This window comes from Pseudorca crassidens, chromosome 1 (assembly GCF_039906515.1).
Source record: "Pseudorca crassidens isolate mPseCra1 chromosome 1, mPseCra1.hap1, whole genome shotgun sequence".
NCBI lineage: Eukaryota > Metazoa > Chordata > Mammalia > Artiodactyla > Delphinidae > Pseudorca > Pseudorca crassidens.
Genome location: NC_090296.1, coordinates 121,265,196 through 121,284,855, shown reverse-complemented (window position 1 = coordinate 121,284,855; position 19,660 = coordinate 121,265,196). Strand labels below are relative to the sequence as shown.

Genomic DNA, 19,660 nt, shown 5'->3' with positions numbered 1-19,660 from the left:
TATTCTCTCAGCAGAAATAAGAGGGGCCTCAGAAGTTTGAACACTTTGGCATCCAAGAAATCACTCTGAATGCCTCCCCTGGACTGCCTTCTCCAACCTTGGTCATGGGAACTGGAGGACAGAAATTTCCCTCTGTGCTTATACACTAAGGAGGAAGAACCGGCCCTTAACTTGGTCTCTCCAGATTCCCCTTCTACTTTGGAAATGCCTGGAGACCACCTTGGGAGGGGACAGCCAGAGTGGACATTCCTCAGACACCCTGGACCCCTGGCTCCTCATCCTTGCCAGCCGGCATTTGTTCCCCCATCCCACTGTGCTTCAGGATGCGGCTCGGTTCAGGTGACTCGGTGCCTCTGTCTACCCTCATAGTCCAGCCAGCACCCGTTCAACACAAGCCGTTCGGCTCCCCGGTATGGGGTTTGATCTCAGACTCCAGACAGGAATCCTGCAAAGAGCAACTGGTTTGGTTCAGGACATTGAACCAGATGCTGAGGGCCGGGACCAGGAGGGTTAAGCTTTCCCTCCCGCCCGCCTGCCCCCTGCAGGGCTGGCCTCAGCTGCTTGGAATCCCTGGGGTCCTGTAGGGCCCTCCCGCCAGCCAGATGGGCAGCAGCACCAGGAAAGGAGGAGGAGCAGTGGAAACAGGCCTCAGGGTACCCCCAGGCAGGGAGGGGAAGGGAAGAGGAGGAACAGAGGAAGGATATGGGATGGCTGTGAGGTAGGGGAGCCCCACTGGCAGAGTGGAGCAGGCAGAACCCTTCTTCCTGAGCCAGGCAGGGGACAGGGGCTGCCTCAGGGCTTTGGAGCTGTGGGGAGATCAGGGCACAGGCTGTTGTGCTCAGCCGGCCTCTGCCTGGGAGCCAGCTCTTGGCGTGAAACCCTACCCAGTGCTGGCTCCTGCTGCTCTTTCTTGTTTCTTAATAAGGTCGAATCAGAGTGAGTCAGAGGAGCCAAGTTTCCTGTTAGGCTCTGTTTGAATAAACTCTGCTCTGAGCATAGCTTGGGCCTCTGCGCAGGCTCCTGGGGCCAGGGCTGCGGCCCTGCCAGCTATCTCTGCTGAGACTGGAGACCTGGGGTCTTGGCCTGGCCTCCAGATGCTCCCCGGGGAAGCCCGTTAGGCTCTCGGAGCTACAGTCTTCATCTATAACTTGGGGGTAATAATACCTTTCTTGTGGTATATTTGGGAGGATGAAATAAGAGGTTTTATGAAAAGTACCCAGCACAGTACCAGGCATGTGGCCACTATTTTTTCTTTCCTCTGGACTGGTGAGAGAAGGGAGGGGTTCATCCCCAAAGGTGTTCCCCCCTTCCCCATTTTCTCTGTCCCTTTCATATGTTTTTTTTTTTTTTTTGTGGTATGCAGGCCTCTCACTGCTGTGGCCTCTCCCGTTGCGGAGCACAGGCTCTGGATGCACAGGCTCAGTGGCCATGGCTCACGGGCCCAGCCACTCTGCAGCATGTGGGATCTTCCTAGACCGGGGCACGAGCCTGTGTCTCCTTCATCGGCGGGCGGACTCTCAACCACTGTGCCACCAGGGAAGCCCCCTTTCATATGTTTTATCTGTATTCAGCATCCTTCGTTGTGCCCAGCTCAGGGTGAACCCCTGGGACCTGTCCTCTTCCCTCCTCTCCACTCCCTCCCTCGTCCTCCGTCTCTCTTCCAGTCTGGGTCTCCCAAAGTTGCTGGCAACACCCGCTCAGATCTCTGAGCCCAGGGGAGCCTGCCTGGTTCCACCTCTCCACACACAGGGCAAGGCCTTGCCCAAGGAGCTGGAGGTGTCCTGGCATCCTTTGATTGGAAGCTGCAGAGTGGGGGTCTGAGAGAGACCTGGGCAGGGTGCAAAGGATGCAGAGCTAAGATCAAATGAGGGCTTCCAGTCACCAGGCTAGGCTGGGCCTGAGCTGTCTGGAGGTGATGGGGCGGTGGGCAGCTCCTTACTAGGCCCAGTCCCTACAGGCTGTGTTCACACCCACAGTTTTAAGACCTAGCCATGTGGTTGAGGCCTGTTGCCAGTCCCTGGCACTAGGAACCAGGTTCAGGCGTTCTTGGAGGGCTGGGGTATAGGGCTGAAAGAGCTTGTTGGTAGCGTGTGACTTTATTAAGAATCTAATATGTTCTGGACCGGGCTGCTCTGCTGCTGGGCTTCCCATGGGACAGCCAGTGTCCTTTGGCCCTGTGCTAGAACTCTAGGCTCTGGAAAATCTGTGGGGGAATGAGGAGGCCTTAGACCCAATCAGCAGAGGGTTTGGGAAGCCGAGAAAGGACAGGAGCAGTGGGATGCCTTATTGCTTTGCAGAGGAAAGGACCAGGAGGCCCACCGTGGGTCAGAATGTTTCTATGGCTGGGGGAAAACGATGAGACAAGCTCCGAGGAGCCCCTGCCCTCTGTCCCCCACATGGGACAGGCCTGGGTCTCCTCCACCCGCCCTGATCCCTGGCTGCTGAGTCCAGTACCTGGCACCTGGGTGGGCAGCTCAGGAAAGGCCATGGACGGGATTTGTGCTGAACTGGGGATGGAAGCCCCAGCCCAGCCAGCACTGGCCTGTGCAGGCCCCAGCCGCTGCCTCTAGGAATTGGGCTGGAGGAAGTGCTGAGTGAGGAGGCCTGGCGAGCTGGCACAGAACACGCTGACTCTGCAGGGAAAGGACCACCAAGTGACCACTGCCAGCTGGGCCCTGTGCCCACCCCTCCCCCGAAGCCACATCTGGTGCAATGGTCGGGGAGGCAGGGGGGCTTTGGTCCCCAGAACCAAGGAAGGCATCCGTGGAAGGGCCCTCGGAGGGGGCTGGGGGCGTTTGGTTTGGAAGCGCCTCTCTTCAGGGCTGGAACTCTGGAGAAGCCCGGAAATGGGGGAGGTGAGGTCAGAGTCTTTTGAGGGACAAATGGGGTGAGGGGAGAGGGGGGAAGGAAGGAACCCTCCCTTTTCTAGGACCCAGGGGAATTCGGTGGCTCTGGCCACCTCCTACTCTGTTTTTCCTTGTAGCTTCCAAGGTTCCCTGGGGAATTGGAAATACCAGCGTTGATAAAATCGTCTGGGCATCAAGGCAAAGCTCTGTGAGGCAGGAAGCCTCCTCGATCCCCTGATCCCCTCGGCCACCAGCCCAGCCAGCTTCTCCCCTTCCTGACTTTCTCCCCCTCGGGAGAGGCAGGCGGGGCTCTGGGGCCTGCTGAATGGTAACATTCCCTGTCCACCCCACTCCACCCCACCCCCACCCCCCATCCCTCCATCCCAGGGTCCAGAGCTGGCAGAGGCAGGGAAGATCATTATTACAGGAACAGGAGAGGGGATATCATCCCAGGGGCCTTCCTTGCAGGGAGGGATTTTGCCGAAGATGTTGGGTGTGGCCTGCTGGGTAGGAGAGCCCCTTATGTCAAGGTTGGGGGGTGGGTAGCACTCAGCCAGCATGCGGTAGGGAGGAGCTAACAGAGCCCCCAGCCCGAAGGAGAGAGCTGGTGAGACCAAGCAGGATGCCAGTCCTTTGGGCTGCTGCGTGGCAAACTCTGGAGAACTGGCAGAGAAACTGAGGCAGGAACCCAGTGCTTCTAATAGCAGCCTGGCAAGGTTAAGGGAGGCTCTTTTCTCTCTCTGTCTCTCTCCTTTTGTTTTCCTGCCTCTATATCTTTAACTTCCATTTGGGTCTTTCTGGGTTACTCTACCTTTTTTTGTTTCTTTTTTCAATACTCCCCATTTTCTCATTCATTCTTTCATTCATTCATTTTCTCCATCTCCCTCCGTTACAGTGGGTTGCAGTCTCTGCTATTCGTTTCTGTTCTTTCACATCTCTCTTACTCCACCTCATCTGTTTCTCCCAATTATTCCTCCATTTGTCCACTCATTCAGTCAGCATGTTCCCTGGGTGCCTGCTGCCTGCAGGCCCCGTGCTGGCTGCGGGATCCCCAAAGAGCTCACAGTCTAGTGAGAGTGATACACGTAAACAGACAAGAACAGAGTGACTGTCCTGAATAAAGGTGAATCATTGTGCTGACTCTGTGACCTTCGAGTCACTCAATAAACATTTGTTGAATAAATGAATAAATGGTGAATTTCCTGTTCTTATTCTTTGACTATTTTCTGTTGTAATGTTCATCTGCTTAGTATTGATTTATAAAATGTAGTATATTTAGCATCCTTTTGTGTATCACTTTGTCACATATTGTGCAAGTAATTTTTGAAGTTTGTCATTTGCATCAGTATTTTTAATACTTTCCTGATATACTGAAGTGCTTCATTTTTAAGCTGTCAAATTATTGATTTTTCCTTTATGATCTCAGACTTTATCGTTGTATGACCTTTGCCTTCATCAAGAATGTATACATTTTCGATTAAATTTCAAGATTTTATAATTTCATTTCACTTTTTTATTTAACTCTTTAATCTATTTTATCTTCATATGTGGTGAGAGGTAAGAACACAACTTTAAAACAAATTAAGCCACTGTCCCAACATGAATCATAAATTAATCCATAAATGAATTCCTAGTGACCTGAAAGTCCATTTTATCACATACTGAATATTCTTCTGTTTGACTGGGCTTTCTGTTCCGTTCCACTGGCTTATCAGATCATTTTTACACTGATATGCCCTATATTAGTAATTGTGACTTTTGAACAAGGGTTATTAACTGAGAGTACAAGTCCTATTTATTTATTTATTTATTTACTTATTTATTTATTGGCCGCACCGTGCAGCATGTGGGATCTTAGTTTCCAGACCAGGGATTGAACCCGTGCCCCGTGCAATGGAAGCACGGTATCTTAACCACTGGACTGCCAAAAATTACTTTTTGCGCTTGTCATTTAGATGAATTCTAGATTTTTTTTTTTGTTGCCAAGTTAAACAAAAATAAAACAAAATATCCCTCTGGGAATTGGAATTGGATTAAATTTATAGATGAATGTAGTGATAATTAACTTCTTCGCAACACTGAGTGTTTCCATTCAGTAACGGTGTATCTTTCTATTATTAAGGTCTTTTTAATTGTTGTTCTTCAGTCAAGTTTTATAGATGAATATATGTGTTTGGTGCTTCTTTTCATGAAACATGGCAATGGCATCTGTGGTAGGCAGCTTCTGGAATGGTTCCCAATGATCCCTGGTAGTCACTCCCTTGTATAATCCCCTCCCTTTATGTGTGGGTTGGACCTAATGACTCGCTTCTAGTGAACAGAATGTGGAAAAAGGTGATGTGATGTCAATTCTGAGATTAGGTTGTGAAAGACTGTGACTTCTGTCCTGCTGGAGCTCTCTTTCTCTCTCGGGCTCTCTCACTTGCCTGCTCTAATAAAACCAGCTGCCATGTTGTGAGCTGCCTTATGGGAAGCCTGTGCAACAAGGAACTGAGGCCCTCAGCCCAACAGCCATGTGAGTGAGCTCACCCCTCTGAACCTTCAGATGAGACCACAGTCTTGGCTAACTATTTGATCATAGCTTTGTGACAGACCCTGAGACAGAGAACTCAGCTCAGCCATACCCAGATTCCCGGCCCACAGAAACTGTGAGATAATAAATGCTGTTGTTTTAAACCTCTAAGCTTTTTTTTTTTTTTTTTTTTGCAGTACGCGGGCCTCTCACTGTTGTGGCCTCTCCCGTTGCGGAGCACAGGCTCCGGACGCGCAGGCTCAGCGGCCATGGCTCACGGGCCCAGCCGCTCCGCGGCATGTGGGATCTTCCCGGACCGGGGCACAGACCCGTGTCCCCTACATCGGCAGGCGGACTGTCAACCACTGCGCCACCAGGGAAGCCCCATTCATAATATTTTATACTTTCACTTGTTGACTTCTCATTTGGCATCGCTCTTTTTCCTTCTGGCTAAAATTTCTTCCTTCACTAGGAGAGGTATCCGTTTCCAAGTCGTATTTGTACCTGAGCCCTGTATTGAGCCGTGAAAGCCTCTCTCTACCCTGTCGTTAGTTCTTGCCATAATGTCCCCTGTCCATTGATCATCCTTCCAGGCTTGTGTGGGAAAAGTGGGCTCAACTCTGCACCTTCAAAGGCCCTCGAGCCCTCTTTCTCCTCCAGTGTAGTGTGTTTCAGAATAAGAAACCAACTCTTGGTGCAAATCATCGTCATCTGTCAGCTCCATAAAGCTGTCAATAACGTAGCTAAGTGGAAGAAATGCTAACACATTTCAACCCGTGGAAAGCAAACTGTCAAACCAAAAACTGTCAACCAGTTATTTGATCTTTCTCAGCAAAATCGCCTTACGGCCCATTAGTTATACGGCAAAAATGCTTTCGGCAAAGATTTCTGTGACAAAGATGCTTATGGTGAAAGCATTGGACACACTCTTTTGATACATTCTTGGACTGCTTTGGACTTTGATTAAATTTTTATTAGGACTTTATATCTATATAAAAGAGACTAGTGTATGACTCGTTCATTCGTTCTGTTTTTCTTTGTGCCATTTGTCAGGTTTTAGTATTAGGGTTATTCCGGGTTTACAAAAGAGTTGCGAAGTGTGTGAGTCAGGGTCCTGGCAAGAAACATTCCCCCCAAATGGTTTAAAGAGAGAGACTTTAATGAAGGGACTCCCTATAGAAGTGTGGATAAGGTGAAGGAAACAAACAAGGGACAGTGAGGCACCCAGAAATTAGCACTAGTGGGGAGACACCACCATCCCCAGGGCTGCGGGGACGAGGGAGGAACCCAGAGAGAGCTGGCACCTTGGAGAATAGGTCCAGGCAAGAGCTGAGGTTGGGGACACTGCTATTGCCAGAGAGAGGGCACTAAAGTGGGGAGGGAGCAGGAAGAATATAGCAATGCTTCTCGCCTTCTGCCCTCCAGGCTCCTGCCCTGCGCCCTGTTGTCAGAATCCAACCAGAAGCTGGAAGATCAGGAAGCCTGGGGGATGAATGTGGTTTGTGGGGTCAGCCCCCTGGGGCCTGGGACTAGACAGGGAAGGATGTGGCTTCTGCTATGGTTTCTGTCTCGTGACTGGGCTCTGACAGATACATACATAATCATATGTCTGACAAGTTTTTAATATTCACTTCCACATCTTTATACGACAGCTTCCCCATACTGATTTTTTGTTTGTTTGTTTACTATGATTTTGCTTATTTTGATTCTTTCCTGCTTGCTAAGAGGGCATCCCTGAGGATTCTCCCCCGTGAAAGGTAGAACAACACGTGGCATGTATCCTAAGCTCTGGAGTGCAGGAAAGTCTTTTTCTGTTGTCTTCGTGCATGAGTGCCCCTGGCAGAGTGTTGGAATTTTAGGTTACAACATTGTGATCTCTCAAAATTCTGTAGAAGCGCGGTTCCCAAAGTGTGTTCCACAGAGCACCCGTCTTTCCACAGAGTCAATGGAAATGGGTTTTATCGTTAAATAAGCTTGGAAAACTGTGCTTGCTAATATCACTAATTTCACAAATGCTTTAAAAGCCCTGAGAAAGCTTCAGTATAGGATCTTGTCTTGTTTTGCTTCACTCTGCATCTCCCAAGTTTGTTTTGTGACAGAAGTTTTTTTCTCCAACATAAGTACTTCCCAACATTCCATGGAATGGAAACTCTCTTCCAATTAAACATTATTCAGGAATGTTGTAGATGTTTCTCCCATTTTCCCCTCTGCATGGGTGCTTATAGGATTATTTCTTTACCCTTAAAATGGACAAAATCCTGCATGGTATTTCTAAGTTTTGTTTTGTTTTTTTAAAATTAATTTGACTTAGATAAAAAGGAACCATTTGAACGTATAGGCTCAGGCTTCCCGCCAGCTCATGAGTATCCTCTTCTTTTGCGATTCTTGCTTTTGTTTCATCTGTTTGGTTTCTTCTTCTGGTCTCGATGTCTACTGTGGTCTCTCCCTTTGTTTTTATCCCTTTGGGCTTTTCCTCTGCCTTGTCAGAGGACTCATGTCTGTCTCCACGTTTACAGATTCAATCTTTTGTAGTTTCAGTTCTGTGCTTTACCATCGTAATGCAATTTTAAATCCTGCTGCTGCCTTTGTAGTCTCTTTACAGCCTTTCTTTCTTTCTCCTATACGGTTTGCTTCTGATTTGCACCTACCTCTCAGCCAGCAGCCTTCTTATTTCATTCTTCCCGTCTTGTTTTTCCACTCTCCTTTCTTAGAGTTCACATTTTATTTAAATGAAGCGCACACAAAGCAGATGTGGTCTGAAAGTTATTTATGTGTCTGTGATAAATCTTTTTCAAAGGAATTATTTTCCTCTGCCCTTTGAGGGACTCGTTCTTTTCCCTTCATGATACAGAATCTTTGCAAAGACTCTGTGTGTTTGCAAGCGTATGTGTGCGCGTATGGGTGGGTGTTTGCTTTTACTCCTCCTTAAAAAATGAATGTTGTGTCAAATCTTATTATTTTCCCCAAAACAAGAGGGAAAGAAATGGATTCTCTTGAGCTCACCATCCACCTGGATGTTTTCCCAGCTGTCCGGTCATCTTTTAGGCAAATGCAAACTCACGTCACCAACTGGCTGTGAAGACAAATTGCCCGTGTCATATGTCCCCCCACTCATCTCCAGAGTTGTGTCATATGTCCCCGTGTCATATGTCCCCCCACTCATCTCCAGAGTTGACCTGTGGGTCTTGTTGGCTGTAGTGTGTGTGTGTGTGTGTGTGTCCTATTCTTTCTCCACTCGAGCAGAGCCCTCCAAGGGCCATTACCAGCTCAGGGATCTGGCTGGGGGGAAGAATGGGAGTTGGTTGGGGGCTGACCCAGTGGGGAATCTTGCTTCTGCACCGGGGGCCAGCTATACGCTAGGCTACTCCTCTAGGTAATTGATGCAGCCATGATAAGACTTGCGCCCACCCCGTCAGGGAAGGAGAAACGTGGTATCAGGGAGACACTGATTCAGAGCTTCCCCCCGGTTGTCCACTTGGCCTAGCAACCACATGCACCCCAAGGCCTCCCAGTCAGCTCCTCCCAAACGCTGTTGATCCGCAGCACTGAAAGGGCTTCCGAATGACATATTTTCTGCAAGCCCCACGTCCCACCACCTGCCCTCCAAGTTCAGAGGCAGTTGGCAAATGCTGCCAGGATCTCATCTGCTTATTTCTTATGAAGGAAGTTTCTCCAGTTTCTCAGAAACCGGAGTTGTGAAGCGGCCCTCGGGGTCTCCCTTCAATCCGGATCGTGCATATTTCCCGCACATCCTCAGCATTCCTGTCATGGGAATGTGCTTCCCCTGGCTTCCAAGCCGACTCAGCCTTGCCCTTCTTTTTTTAAATTCAATTTAAAATAATGTATTTATATATTGATTTATTTGGGCTTTCCCTTCTTTTATATTCTTTTGATCAATTCAGCTGGGCTCTGGGAGGGAGGAGAGCCCTGCAACAGCATGACCTGCTGCTGTGTGGGACTTGTCTTATTCCGGATGCAGCTAAGACCCCAAACTGAGAACAAAAGACACCAGGGACCCTGTGTCCCTACATTCAGAGAGTCACCAGGGAGTGCCAAGAGCTCACACCATCTCTCTTCCACAGGGCTCGCAAGGGGGCTGGACTGGCTCTTCTCTCCTCAGCACCCTGACGGCCCACAGTGACTGGAAGAGGAGCCAGGTGGGAGAGAGTCATTTGCCACGTGGGGAGTGCAGCGCGTGTGGCCGAGGCTACTCTCTCCCCTCTTGCGGGGTGATGGCCGGGTGCTTTTCCTCCCTGAAGCCACAGGGAATTTCTTGTAAGGCGAGACAAGCTTGTCATCCCCAGGTGGGTGTCTGCTTCATCTGTGGACTCTGTGATATACCTCCAGACTGCCTGGGGAGGGGAAAGGGAAATAGGAGACAGATGGCAGGGCGGGGAGACAGAGCACTGTGGGAGGTAGCTGGGCTCAAGATGACATGCTGGTGCCTCACCCAGGAGGGCCTTGCTCTAAGGCTTCAAGAAATGCACGGGCCCTCCTAGAGAGTCAGCTTTTGAACAGAGGATGGGTCGGAGTAGCCAGAGAAGCAGTGGCAGTGCAGCCAGGAGAGGACAGGCTTGTGAGATTTGCTTCCACACCCCTCTCCTGGCCCCCCAGTCCCAGAGATCCCTAGAAGAGAGAGGAGGAAGACGGCTCTAGAGCCGGATTCCCTCTCACTCTGGGGTCTCAGCTCTGCCGGGGGAGATGAACAGGACTGAGTGTTGATTGCTGAAACGAGACTGTTCCAATAGATGAAAATGGTAGGGGAGTTGTGCGATGCAACCAAGATGTCATTAAGAGCCCTGGCACCCAGGACACAGCTGGGTGAGGGGGGGGTTAGTTGTTAGAAAACAATTTCATGTTTATACCCCAACAAATCGAGACTCTGCAATGAATGTGTTACACTTGAAAAACTCTTTCTTAAAAGCAAAAGGGGAAAAAAACAGCTTTGGAACATTTTGGGGGTAAGGAATGTATAAAAGGGGATGGGAGCTTCTGTGAGTGGAGACAGAGAGGGGAGGCCCATTGGCCGGGGACCGACGGGGTCAAGGAGCATGTCTTGTCCTTTTGCTTGCAAGGGACAGGAGCCCAACTCATGTTAGCTTATGTAGAAGTGAGGACTTATTGGAGGGATCCTGGAGCATCTCACAGAATCTAAGTAAGAGTTCAGTAGTTGAGTCAGGGGAGTGCTGGTGATGCAGGTGGGCACGAGTGACATCTGGAACCAGCCCTCTCCCAGCCCTCGTTTTTCCTTCCTGCTGCAGGTCAGCCTCGTTCTTTCCTCTCACTGTACACAGGTTTTGTCCAGAAGACAGAAAATATGGCCACTGACGGCTTCCAGGTGTTGTAACGTGGAGGTTGTGTCCCAAGAGAGAACTGACTCTCAGTGGTCCCAAGTCTAAAAATCCCAGAGGACGGCTTCACTGGTCGGGTCAGGCCAGATACACACCCTGGACAGTCAGCCTGGTTGGGGAGGGCAGCTCCGCAGAGGAGCAGGGAAGGCCCATCCCAGGAAGAAGAGGATCGGTACCATCAGGCATTCACAGCTGGTGTTCCCGGCAGGCATCTGACCTTTCGACACTGTGGTCTTGTGTAAGGATGGGGCTCTGACGACCCCACCATCCCTCCACCTGCCAGGGTGCCACACAAGCTGCAGAAGTTCTGATGACACTGTGGCCTTCACCCCTCAGGAAGCCCTTGGCAAGGGGAACAATCACAGAAATCATAATAGCTCGCATTTATTGCCCACTTACTATGTGCCAGGCCGTGGGCTGTGCTCTCTATGAGTTTTCATTGAATCATCACAGCAGCTGTATTATTTCCATCCATTTCGAGGATGAGGGTGCAGAGGTTAAGTTGGAAAGATTAGGAACCCAAGGGCACGTGGCTAGTGAGGGCCAGTACTGGCCCTCTGCCCAGGTCTGTCTGGCTCCCAAGTCCACAAGTTTTTACCATTCAGCTCTCCTGCCTCTAAGACTGAAGGTCTGAGCCTTGGCATTTCCAGAGAAAGTAGAAAAGTCTTCCTGGCCCGTTATGGACTTTCGGGCATCACAGACAGAGCCTGAGAAACTCCCTGGGGACTTGTGGTGTCACCATGAGGTCTCCAGAAGGTGAGCATCTGAAGAGGTGACTCTGCTATGAGCAACTGCTGTGGTTGATGGAGGGGCCGCATAGCTTGATCCTCCATCCTGATGGCTCTGGGGACAGAAGGGGCCCAGGCTCCACTCTTCCCTTCTCCTTTTGTCCCGCATTGCCTTTCTTTCTCCTCGTTTCTGGTTTTCCCTCTTCCTGCGCTAGAGGGAGAGGAGTTCCCCCAGGCACCCAGGGCCTGTTACACGGGCTCTAGCTAGGTCAGATGTGGGCTGCAGGTAGCACCGTCGTCAGCAGAGGGCGCCAAAGCTTCTTCACACATCCAGGTCCCAGGCCCGGCCCTGGAGGGGAGAGCAGAGGCAGGTTGGCAGGGTGGTGGGTACCGCATGCTCCCTGACCATTCCTCTTGCGTCAGTCAGCCCGTCCTCTGTGCGCCTGTACTCGGAGCCGATAAATGTGCACATGCCTTCGTGTGTGTGTGTGTGTGTCTGGTTCTCCCAGTGTCAAAGAGGAAGTCCCAGGTCAGGGCATAGGGAGAGATACTCTGTCCATAACAAAGCCACTGATTTTACAGACCTCAATAACACCATTTTCTGGGCAGGTATTATAATTCTAGTTTCTGTCCTAGTCAGGACACCTGGAGGTGTGCTGAAATCAGCTGGCACTGACTCAGATGAGCCAAACTTGTGCATCTCTTCCCAATTCTGCATTCAGTGACATTGTGCTGGTAGCTGGTACTGTGACCCAGGCAGTATTAGTCCCATTATACAGATGAGGATGAGGCAGCTCAGGGAGGTTAAGTAACTTGCCTGAGGTCACACAGCTAGGAAGTGGTGAAGGTAAGATTCGAACCCTTGTCTCCCTGATTCCAAAGTCCATGCTGGTTTCACACCTTCTAAAGCTGCCCTCTCAAACTTGTGTTTTCGTTACATGCAGACTCCCCCCCACCCCCCACCCCCCTAAAAAAATGGGCTTGAGAGCAGCCAGTGAGGTTCCAGGAGCAGCAGCTGGCTCGTGGCTGGAATGACTGAGAAATGAATGTTGATGGACAGTGGCGGTTTCTGGGATTCAGGGAATAAGGGACTATATTTAGCTGTTTGCTATGGGCTAGTTAGCTGATGGAGAGTGAGGACCCAGATTGGCTGGGAGGAGGGAGAGAGAGAGAGAATATGAATGAATGGGAATGAGGTGCCCACCTGACTGGCCTGGCTTCTTGCCCTCAGAGTTGGGTCTCTGTGGCCAGCTTTGCATGGAACCATGGCTGGTTGGAGATTTCTTTCTGAAGGGGAGTCCCTACTATATCGCGGCTGGTGGGACAGAGAACAGGGCTTGCAGAGGAGAGTCTTCCAGGCCTTTCCGATTGTCTTCTCCACATACATGATATTGGCCTGTGAGCCATTCCAGCTTGGGGGTGAGGGGGGATCTGTAGACCAACGTTTGGCAAAGCTCAGATCCAAAGCACTGCAGCCACCTGCTGGATGGTTGGGGTTAGCCCCTTTGAGTTACGTGACCTCAGTTGCCCCTCCTCATGGGCCCAGACATCCCTCTTCTTTCTCACAAGGGAAGATCGAGGCACTTGCTGTGGATGTGCCTTGGGCTTGGTTTTCCCAAGCACTCTGCTTCCCAGAGGACTAGAGAGAGAAGTTCCTGCCTTCTTCTCCCATGTCTGCGGTTCTGTCCCCGTCTGCCCTCCTCCTCAACCACTTTGTCCCGTCCTTGTGTAACTGATGTGACTGGTCCCTCATCCTTCTCTTCAAACTGCCCCTCCCCCTCAGGTTTCACTCACTCAGAGAACAAGTTGGAGTTTACTGACAACTTGGGTGGAAAGACCTAGAAGAGGGAGGGTCTCTCACCCCAGTGCAACACTTGAGATGCTTTTCTGAGATTTCTCTCCACCCTTCTCCCCACTTAGGTCCCCCCGTTTACCTACCCACAACATCCTTCAAGGTGGGCAGCACAAAGGGCCACCAGGCACCAGGGCACACCTTCCTGATATAAATAACAATACTTTTCTATGTAGAAGTAGCACCAGGACCCTTCTGGGACTCTGAGTCTGAGCAGCTGAGGCTGCAAGAGAGGCCCCGAAGCTGGAGCACAGGAGACCTGCCTGTGCCCCACCCACACCCAGCCACATTGCACGCGACACACGGCCAGGGACTCCCCTTGCTGGGCCTGGATTTCCTTGTCTGAGTTCTCTTCCCTCTAGACCGTACTGCCTTGAGGGGAGGCTCGGGGACAGGCCTGCCCTGGGACAGGCCCCAGCAGGTCCACATAGACACCAAGCTGCCCTCTTTGACCACCTCCACAGGGCTTCTGCTCTGCCCCCGAGGGGGCTCACAGCCAGGACCTGGGGCAAATGCTCTAAACCCACAGGAGGGCTCGCAGTTCAGCTCCCCTGGGAGCCGTAGATTGCTGGGTGTGGAGCAGGTGGGTGAAGGCAATGGTGGCTTTCTGAGGAGAAGAGGAAGCCCTGGCCTGTAGCAGCTGCCAACTTCCATGGTACCACTGCCCGCCCGCCCCCGGCCTCATGACCAATTTCAGCCTCCCAACCTCCTGCACAGAATGCAGAACTGGGAAGAGGTGCGCAAATTTGTTGTTTTGAGCTAGCACCAGCAGACTTCAGCACACCACCCAGCAAGGGGAAGGGCATGAATCCAGGGACCCTACCTCAAGGATGTGCTGGTTTCAGCTGGGAAGAGCCGGCAAGCAGACCCCTAAATCTGCACGTTCCTTCCACAGGTCAGTTTAACAGGGGAGAATAAAAAACTCAAGGGTGCGTTTCTGAGGGAATTTCTTTCAGCAACGATCAGATCACTTAGCAATTTAATTGCCTAAATATTTTTTTTACCTAATTTAAAAATCTCCTGTCCCGTCCTGTGTCCTGTGAGTGATTGGGCAATGTATTATTGAATTACTGAGGGATTTAATGCCTAAATTGAAGAAGCAATCAAAGATTTGCATCTTTTTTTTTTTTTTTATGCGGTACGCGGGCCTCTCACTGTTGTGGCCTCTCCCGTTGCAGAGCACAGGCTCCGGACGCGCAGGCTCAGCGGCCATGGCTCACAAGCCCAGCCGCTCCGCGTCATGTGGGATCCTCCTGGACCAGGGCACGAACTCGTGTCCCCTGCATCGGCAGGCGGACTCTCAACCGCTGCACCACCAGCGAAGCCCAAACATTTGCATCTTTGAATCGAGGAGCTGATTGACACCTGAGGAGGTATTCATACCTGGCTGGGGTGGGCGGCGTGGGAACCTGGTTCTCCGGGCCTCGGTAGCAGGCTGCCCCCCCCACCCCGTGCACCAGGAGCCCAAAACGGTGGGAGCAGTTTTCATCGTCAGCTAGGCCTGGGCCTGCTTGCCCTCCTGGGTCCTCTCGTGCTGCTGTCTTTGCTCGTCACTTCCCAATTTTCACCTCTGTCCCCAGATTCTTCAATTTCGGCCCTTGGCTTTCCCCATTTCGGTTTGTCTTCCTCGCCTTTCTGCCTCTGTCTCCATTCGCCTTGTCCCACTCTGACTTCTTCCCTTCTTTGGTGTTTTTGGTTTGCTTTGTCTGTGTTTGCTTTATCTCTCCATGTCTCTCCCCTCCTTGTCTCTCCTTTGCTGTCTCTCTGTTCCCCTTGGCGTCTCTCTCTCTCACACTTACACACACACACACACACACACACACACACACACACACCCCTGGCCTTTTCTTCCAGCCCCAGTTCCTCCCTGCTCTGCTTTCCCAGCTGTACGCTGGTCCCTGGCTTCTTGGCACCATGCTGCCCAGTTGACCTCCCTCCATCTAGCTGACTCTGCCTTGCCTCTTGAGGGAAATCAGGGTCAGAACCTGTGCTATGAACCCACAAACACACTCAGGATTCCATTACACCTGGGAGCCACAGGTGGCAGGGGGTGGGGATGGGGCAAAGGCAGTGGTAGCTCTCTGAAGAAAACGAAATCCTTGCCTTGTAGCATTTCCAATTTCCATGGTGTTAATACTCTCACCATGGCTGATTCCAAGCTACCAGCACAATGTCACTGAATGCAGAATTGGGAAGAGATGCACAAGTTTGGTTCTTCCGAGTCAGTGCCGGCTGATTTCAGCACACCTCCAGGCAAGGGGGTGCAAGGGGCTTCCTTGCTGCCTGCAGGACCTAGGAGGGGGCTGCTGACAGGGCTGACCACAGAGCAGCCCACTGCAGCCTCCCCAGGGCAAGGTCTCACGGGGCATGATGGGGCTCGGCTCTGGGCCAACACCTCACTCCATCCTGGCTGCTACTTCCTTGAAGCTGGCTTCACAGTATGCTCACCTTAGGGTGGGGCAGGGAGCCGGAGGATTGACTTCCATAGTCGCTAAGGAAGCCTTCCAAGATGAAATACCTGCGTTGAGCAGAAGGCCGAGGTACAAGAGAGGGCGGAAGCACATTCCCAGCAGAGGGCAGGAGCCAGACCACGCGTGGGGATGGGGTCGCGGGGGACATAGCTGCTGTGGGTGGTGCTGGTGACCACGAGCAGTTCAGTGTTACCAGAGTGAAGTTTGAGGCTGGGGAAGGTGAGAGTGGTGCAGAGCAGGCAGACACGAGCCCGGGTCCTGGAGGGCTTTGAAGGAGCCCGGTCTTTTCTGGAAGGCAGTGAGGAGGGTAATGTGATCTGTTGCCTTAGTTCGGTTTCCGTGAAAACAGGCCTCTTGACAAGGACTTGGGTGAAGTCATTTGTTTGCCAGGTGATTCCAGGAAGCAGGTGAGGGAGTAGGGAGCTAGACAGGATGGAGAAAAGCGGAGAAAGCATGTGTTAATGATCAGGCTACTGCTGTGGGCATTTGGAGCCCCGGCCCGATGGGGCCCCTCTGACGTATGGAACGCGCCTCAGAACTGTCCAATCAAGGGTGGGAAGCAGGGTTATTCATCCACCACAGTTCATTCCTTGTTGGTGGAGGGTTGCTCTTGGGGTGTCAATGCCCCTGGCATTCCAATCTGACCCACGTGGGTGCCAAGTTCAGTCCAGGGTCAGAAAATGCCCTTATGAAGAGAGACCAAGATGCCTCGGACCTGGATCCCAGGCTGGGAAGTGGCAGAGAAGCCCATGTGGCCAGTGCCTTTCGACGGCTGCCTTTGCATTGGGCAGCACGGGGGTCGTTGGTGACTCTGGGGAGGGCAGTTTCAGAGGAATAAAGGGGCAGAAGCCAGAGAGGACTGACTTATGGGAAGAATGAGAGACGATACAGAGAATATAAATTATTACAGAAAGTACGGGGACAACAGGGGAACTGTTGCAAGGCCCCTGGGGCCGGGGGAAAGGTGAGCTACATGCAGACCGCGGAGTTGCTCAGAGCCCAGGAGAGCAAGCAGGTGGGTCTACAGGAGCAGCAGCAGCCCGCCCAGCCTGCACCGACTCAGACTGAACAGCCCGAGCCCTAGCTGACACCTTGCGCTTCCATATTTCTCCTTGGGCATCACGGATTGGCTCGCCATGACCAGTTCTGCAAGCATTTATTTGATTGATTGGAAGCAGACGGGGCTCTGCTCTCCAGGGGAACAGACCCCATGTCAGGCATCAAGGAGGTGAGAAAAGGAGGACCTGTCTGCATAGTCTAGGGAAGTGCAGCCGTGCAATGACAGATGCAGGGAGCAGGCTGGGGACATACACCAGTGGAGGCATCAGGAAGCGTGGTAGAGTCAGAGAGGAGACAGCTGTGGTGCCTGGGCTGAGGCAGCCAAGCCTGGAACGATGAGGGATGTTTAGAGGTAGAGGAAAGAGGGGGCAGGCATTCCTGGACTTCAAAGCCTTCCTAGCCTGCTTACACCTTCCTGGTAACTGGATATCACACGCCCTCAAGACTAGGGATCCACTGCCGCCAGAAGCAATCCTTTCATAGCCAGACCCCTGCCAGCATCCTTTGGTGGATCAGACTGCCCTTGCCGGGGAGTGTCACAGAGGATGCTGGGAAGGAGAGGAGGAGTGTCACAGTGGGCCTCCAGCTTAAGGGAAGAAGGCTGCTTTCTTAGGTTTGGACCCGCCACCCTGCGCCAAAAAAAAGATATCTACGTCCTAATCCCCGGAACCTGTGAATGTCACCTTACATGGCAAAAGGGACTTTGCAGCTGTGATTAAGTTAGGGCTCTTGAGATGGAGAGATTACCCTGGATTATCCAATGGACCCCAGATGTAATCTCAAGGGTCCTTATGAGCGGGAGGTAAGCAGGTCAAAGGAGGAAGTAGGAAACATGACAACAGACGCAGGGGTTGGAGTGATGTGCGAAAGGGGCCACCAGCCAAGGAATTCAGGCAGCCTCCAGAAGCTAGGAAAGACAAGGAAACAGATTCTCCCCTGGAGTCTCCAAGAGGAACCAACACTGCTGACACCTTGGCTTTAGCCCAGTGAGACCTGATTTTGGACCTCTGGCCTCCCGAGCTGTAAGAGAATAAATGGATGTCGTTTGAAGCCACGAAGTTTGCGGTGATTCGTTACAGCACCAGAGGAAATGAATACACCTGGGAAGCAGACTTAGCAGTAAAGGTTTGCGTGGAGGGGTTTGAGTGGGGAGTGCCCCTCACCTGTAGGGAGTAAAGGCAGCAGAGGTGGGCAGACCAGGCAGCCGAACCGCTGTGGAGTCAGATGATTCCATGTGGCCCTGTAGAGCCACCCCAGGTGGCAGAGAGCTGGCCCGTGACCCGTGTTGAGCAGTTCTTGGGTGGAGCTGCCCTGGGCAGGGGACGTGGCCTTGGCTAAGAGCAGCTCGTGGGGAGGGTCTGTGAGCCCCGCAGGCCATACTCACTCTGGTCCTGCAGGGCTCCTACAGCTGTGGAAGGCACGCCTCTCTGAACCTTCTTCCTAAGGTCTGCGGGCCCGGTACTTGTACAGCTTTCTAACATCCTGAACTTTTTCATCTCTTGAGGAGCTCCGCAGTGTGTCCACATCTCTCCCTGAGCAAGAAATGGGGGTTTTAGTCCCAGTTTCTAGAGCTGTTACTAAGTACTTTACATGTGCTGCCGACTTTAGTCCTAGGAGGAGCAGTAGCTGTTATTTATTTTATGGATGAACAAACTGATAGAAAGGTGAAATGAATGGCCAAGGTCAGGGCCAGGATGAACCCTAGGTCTGCCTGGTACCTTCACTGCCCTGTGACATTGCCTCTCGCTATCCACCATTTTCTTATTAGCTGTGTCATCTTGACCAGGTCACTTAACCTCTTTTGGCCTCAGTTTTTTTGGACATGAATTCTACTCTCTGTTGCGCCTTCCTCCTAGGGTTGCTTTCACCCGGCTTCCAAGGAGACGGGATGTAGCAGGCTTTGTGCCTGGGCCTGTGAGCCAGCTGCTCTGACTCCCTAGGCCCGGCAAGCTTGCCCCCGCCCCGTGCTTCCCCGTCACCGTCCAGTCCCTGGTAGCTCTGGGCCCCTGATCCAGAAGAGGAGGGGGATGCAGGAGGGAGACTCATCTCTGGCTGCTTGTGGGTTTCAAGATTGACTTGTCACCTTTGTAGTTTCCCTTCATGCTGGGAATTATGCAGGACCGCTGGGAATGGTCATGTGGTGTATGTGCTGGGGCTTGGCCAAGGAGGAGATGGTGGTTGAAGTGCAGCCCACACTGGGCACCTCTTGCTTGGCACAAAGGTACCATCTGCCAAGGGGCTGCATCTGCCCAGAGGCGATAGCCTTTTAAAATTCTTACGAAAGCCACACATTGGATCGCAGTGGGCTGGGAATGTGTCGGCTTTTCAGGAGCCCAGGGCTTGCAGCTCAGCCCTCACACCCTGGAATCCAGAGTAGAGAAGGGGAGTGAAGCAAACCCCACCTAACTCACAGCTGCAGTGCCAGAAGCCACTGGGATCCCTCTGTGGGAGCTGCCCAACCTCCCAGACACACGCAGAGGGAGTCTTAAAGCTTTTGGCCCACTTCTCTCTGCGGACCTCTGCATGGAGGCCGCCATCCCAGGCTGGAGACAACCACAGAAGGTCACAGTCCACGTTTTTAATTGTCCCAGAGTGGTTACTTCCTTACTCCTCTCTCCCTTCGCAGTCCGTTCTGTATGGGCTCCAGATTAACGTGCCTCAAACCCAGACTTCCCTGCATTCCTTCCTTCCCTGGCTCAGTAACTTCCATGGTTCCACCCTGTCCAGACTGGCATTCAGCGCACATGATCTCTCTCATGCACACACACACACACACATCCCTCCAAGGCTGACAGCTGCTCCTTTCTCTTCCCTAATTTCCCTTTGGTCTTCTGTCATCTC

At 51.9% G+C, this 19,660-nt stretch overlaps 1 long non-coding RNA gene across 1 annotated transcript in view; it reads left to right on the top strand.

Annotated features, from left to right (window-relative positions):
• LOC137232030 (uncharacterized) overlaps positions 1 to 19,660 on the top strand; it is a 78,164-nt gene that overhangs the window by 2,830 nt on the left and 55,674 nt on the right. Inside the window, exons 2-3 of the long non-coding RNA XR_010946848.1 lie at positions 9,441 to 9,662; positions 14,468 to 14,662. This is a non-coding gene — a long non-coding RNA (uncharacterized lncRNA). The remainder of the gene's footprint in view (positions 1 to 9,440; positions 9,663 to 14,467; positions 14,663 to 19,660) is intronic.